Consider the following 5,075-nt stretch of genomic DNA (forward strand, 5'->3'; position numbering starts at 1 on the left):
CCCAGAGACCGGGAGAAACTAGATCCTGTTACTATTGTGGTGAGGAAGGGCATATAAAGAGGGATTGTAAGAAGATGATTTTTGATGAGAGAATAGCGAAAGAACAAGAGGCACTAGAGAAATTGTTGAGAGGAGAGACTAAAGAAGACTAGGGGTGTCATGGGCTCTTTGCGCTAGGGGACCTAAGAGAACACCAGGAAGAGCCCATTGTAAAGTTAGAGATAGGTCCCCACCATGAAGAAATTGAGTTCTTAGTAGATACAGGAGCAGAAAAATCTAGTATTAAACAGCTCCCAACTGGACTGATGATAGGAAAAAAGACCTGTGATGTTTTAGGGGCAGAAGGAAAACCCTTTAAAGCCTCTATAGTTGAAGGTGTAGAGATCAGAGGAAACTCAAGAAAATGTGTCACAAACCTTATTTACTTGCCAAATATTGATAGTAACCTACTCGGACGTGACTTACAAGTGAGATTGAAAGTAGGAATTATTCCTAGAGAAGGAAAGATGGTAGTACAAATGATGAAGTTGACAACCAAAGACCTAGATGAAATAAAGCCAGATGTGTGGGCAGAAGAGGGGAGGTATGGATATTTGAACATTGCCCCTATAGAAATCAAAATGCAAGGAAGAATGTCACCAGTCAGGATAAAGCAGTACCCCATCTCAGCAGAGGGAAGGAAGGGATTGGCTCCAATCATAACTAATCTATTAGCTGCAGGAATTTTGGAGCCCTGCATGTCCCCTCATAATACGCCCATCCTTGCTGTTAAAAAGGGAGAGAACAAATACAGACTAGTCCAGGACTTGAGGGAAATCAATAAGAGAACCGTCACCAATCACCCAGTGGTATCTAACCCACATACTCTATTGAATAAAGTCCATACGGATCATGCATGGTTCACCGTAATTGATTTAAAAGATGCTTTTTGGTCCTGTCCCTTAGCCAAAGAGAGTTGTGACTGGTTCGCGTTTGAATGGGAATGTCCTGAGACCCACAGAAAGCAACAACTGAGATGGACTCGCCTCCCACAAGGCTTCACTGAGAGTCCAAATCTGTTTGGGCAGGCTTTAGAGGAATTATTGAACCAGTTTATTCCTGAAAATGACACCCAAATTTTACAATATGTGGATGACCTTTTGATTTCAGGAAAAGAGCAGAGTGAAGTCAGACATACTAGCATAAACCTCCTAAATTTCTTAGGAGAAAAAGGCCTCAAAGTCTCAAAAGAGAAACTACAGTTTGTGGAGTCTCAAGTCATTTATCTCGGACATTTAATCAAAAAGGGGTGTAAGAAACTAAGCCCGGAAAGAATCTCAGGTTTACTGTCTATTCCGGCACCAGTCACCAAAAGGGATATAAGGAAACTGTTAGGGTTATTTGGCTACTGTCGATTGTGGGTTGATAGGTACTCCCAGAGTGTTAAATTTTTATATGAAAAGCTAGTGCAACCCGAACCAGTTAAATGGACAATAGAAGATGAAAAGCAATTGGAAGATTTGAAAACTAAATTATCCACAGCACCTGTATTAGGCCTTCCTGACCCCAGAAAGACATTTGATCTATTCATCAATACAGAAGAAGGGGTTGCGTACGGAGTACTTACCCAAGAGTGGGCAAGCCAAAGAAAACCCATAGCCTATCTCTCCAAAATCCTGGACCCAGTAGCCAGAGGATGGCCAGCTTGCCTCCAAGCCATAGCGGCCACTGCAATCCTCCTCGAGGATGCACAAAAGCTAACCTTGCAAGGGAAAATCTTAATACACACCCCACATGACTTACGAACTGTTTTAAGTCAAAAAGCCCAACAGTGGCTGACTGATTCCAGAATATTAAAATATGAAGTAGTACTCACTACTGCAGAAAATATAGAGCTAACTACTTCAAAAATTTTGAACCCGGCCCAATTCCTCTCGGGGGAACCAGCAGCCAAACTTGAGCATGATTGCTTAGAAGTCATTGACTTACAGACTAAAATGAGGGAAGACCTGGAAGACACTCCCCTGTCAAATGGAAGAGTATTGTTCAGTGATGGATCCTCCAGAGTGGTTGAAAGGAAAAGAATTTCAGGCTATGCTGTAGTTGAAGGCACTGGAGGCGAACATAACAGGATATCATCCAGGCACTAGGAATTAGGTGGAGACTACATACCCCTTGGCATCCCCAGAGTTCGGGAAGGGTCGAGAGGATGAATAAGACCCTCAAAAATGTGTTAACCAAATTAATAACAGAGACAGGCATGAATTGGCTAAAGTGCTTGCCTCTAGCACTTTTAAGGATCCGGGTCCGCCCCAGATCTGATGTTGGAGTTTCACCCTATGAGATGATGTTTGGACTCCCCTTCTTGTTAACTCCCTACAGCGCTGGAGATTACATAGACGGGGAATCAGAAGCTCAAAAATATATAAAAACAATTAGCAACACATTGGCTGATCTCAGAAAAAGAGGGCATCTTCCTCAAGCCTCTCCCTTAGACGCAGATTTACATCCATTCAAACCAGGGGACTGGGTTCTAATAAAATCATGGACCAACGCTCCACTAACTCCTAAATTTGAGGGTCCTTTCCAAGTTTTGCTAACCACCCACACTGCAGTAAGGACAAAAGAAAAAGGCTGGACCCATTTCACCCGAGTCAAAGGATCTCTACCGCCCCCAGACAATCCTCCTGACACAAATCCCACCACCACTTCCAAATCATCTGAGTGGACTATAACCAGAGACCCAAGCACGCTCAAAATGACTCTAAGAAAGAAAACTGGAACTCATTAACGAATCAGAGACTAGAGGAAAACTGTTACTGAGCACCAAACATTTTGTTATTATAAAGGTTCTATTTAAAAGGGTTTTTCATCCCCAGTGTAGCAGTTGGAATGTTTTTTTTTTAGTGTTGCTGTAAAATTTAGTAGCTGAAAAGTTCTTTGGTGTTGATTAAAGTGCTACTCCTAAGTGTTTAAAAAAAAAAAAAAAAAAAAAAAAAAAAAAACAAACACCACAAAACCGAATCATCATGGTAGTCAGAAACCAGAATAGCAGCCAATCTTTCATAGGGCATTACCTAGAAAGAACTAAATTTGAGAAAGTAGGGGTGGGTAAAAGTGGACTGGAGGGATCTCTACAGGTGACACTCAGGAATTCTTCAACCCAAGAGGCAAGACCGGGCGGAATCAAGTCGGTTCGTACCGGACTCTTGGGAAGGCTGATAGTGACTTTGCTAGCAGTCAGACTAGCCGAAGTAGCATGTACCAAGTGCTATAAGCCCATTCACGACGGTGAAAGCCCGCAATCCTGGATAAGAGTCCCCATACCCACGTTAACCCTACCTGTTTTGATATAAGAAAGCTCTCCACCTGTGAAGAGGATGGAAAGCAGTATTGGGTCGCCAAAAATACTGCAAACTTTAGGCAGCGCCTTGCTGGGGAATGCCCTATCAAAGAATGGGTTTGCTTTGAAGAATTAAATCATTTAAACGAAGTTGCCAATCTTATTAAAGAAAAACCTGTGGTTAAGAAAGAGGATGAGATTAATGAACCCCTCAGCAAAAATTTGTTTATTGATCTTATTGAAAGAATTAGTCGTGAATAAGAGAGTACTCCCAGGAAATAAAGAGCGATAGAGGTTGATGCGGGCAAAGCCCGATCAAAGAAATAGAGGGGGGATTGTGATAAATAAGAATGGTGATTAAGTTATAAGTTGTTGGTTATAGAGTTGTAATGTTTTGTTCAAAAGTTATAATGCTGTTTGGCAGTTTTGTCCACTCTGTATCCCCTACCCCAAAAATCCCACTTAGCTTTTCCATCAAGTCAAGCTGTTGCTGCTCCCTGGCATCACTACTCCCTGGCATCACCACTCTCCATCTCTGCTGCTGCTTTGCCTGCCTGCACCCAGCCTGTCCCATCGGCTTGTGCCCTGCTTGCTCCACTTCCTGTCGGATCCTCTTCCTACTTCCTGCTGACAACCGGCCTGTCAGTCAGGCTGCTGCTGCCACCCTTACGGTAATTAGAAGAGCCCAGCTGCATGATGGGACCATATCAACACCAAGAACCCCTAGCCAAAACGAGCCAGCTCAAAGTTTCAATCTGCCAAAGACAGCACTGGACTAAGCATACACAAGGGTATTTATGCCGAGGGTTTTCATAAGTTTTTGTACCTCGCCATAACTTCCAAAGTACTTAAAGAGCAAGACACCCCTGGACTCCATGACCCAGGAGAGTTCTTTGGAATCCCCGCGAGGCGAGAACTCCCACTCTGCAGCACCAGCAGCAAAGTGGATTGCACCTCCTCCTCAGTGGTGTGGACGAAAGGGAGCAGCAGCGGCGTAGGCCACCCCTCGAGACCCTGTTGATTAATAAAGGCATTTAAAGGAGGAAACTGTGTCTCCTGCCCATTTATAACAGTGAGACAGGTTAGTTTTACCCTACTGATGATGTGTTGTTGCAATAGTAATCCTGCTCAGTACGAGAGGAACCGCAGGTTCAGACCCCTGGTGCGTGCGCTTGGCTGAGGAGCCACTGGCGCGAGGCTACCATCTGCGGGCTTATGACTGAACGCCTCTAAGTCAGAATCCCGCCTAGACGTAGCGATACCGCAGCGCCACCGGCGCCGCGGTGGGCTCGCGATAGCCGGCCGCCCGCCCGTCCGCGGGCGGGCCCGGTGCGGAGCGCCGCTCGTGGTTGGGACCCGGAGGGGCGGACGGATGCGGCGCCGCATCTCCCCCATCGCGTACCGCATGATCGTGGGGCACCCGGCGCTAAATCATTCGTAGACGACCTGATTCTGGGTCTGGGTTTCGTACGTAGCAGAGCAGCTCCCTCGCTGCGATCTATTGAGAATCAGCCCTCGACACAAGCTTTTGTCGCTCGGCGTGCCGGCCGGCCCCGCCGCTCCGGCGGTGCGGGCGCGCGGCGCCTTCCTTCCTCCCTCCCTCCCTCCCTTCCTTTCCCGAGGGCCTCTCTCGGCGGGCCGGGGCCGACGAGGGGGCCCTGGTGGCGGCGGGCGCGCGGGCACCCGCGCCGGCGCGGCCCGGCCTCGACTTCCCTCCGCGCGGGTCCCGGGCCCGATACGCGGGGCGGGGGCT

The 5,075-nt window shown here is 46.9% G+C and overlaps 1 long non-coding RNA gene across 1 annotated transcript in view; it reads left to right on the top strand.

The window, feature by feature from the left end:
• The window catches only part of LOC136303449 (uncharacterized), an 8,717-nt gene extending 3,863 nt beyond the window's left edge, over positions 1 to 4,854 (top strand). The window contains exon 2 of the long non-coding RNA XR_010724224.1: positions 4,400 to 4,854. This is a non-coding gene — a long non-coding RNA (uncharacterized lncRNA). The remainder of the gene's footprint in view (positions 1 to 4,399) is intronic.
• Positions 4,855 to 5,075: the final 221 nt, after the last annotated feature.

Source organism: Chamaea fasciata, unplaced genomic scaffold, assembly GCF_029207755.1.
Source record: "Chamaea fasciata isolate MVZ Bird 193981 ecotype frontalis unplaced genomic scaffold, bChaFas1.0.hap1 SCAF_34, whole genome shotgun sequence".
In the NCBI taxonomy this organism is placed as follows: Eukaryota; Metazoa; Chordata; class Aves; order Passeriformes; family Sylviidae; genus Chamaea; species Chamaea fasciata.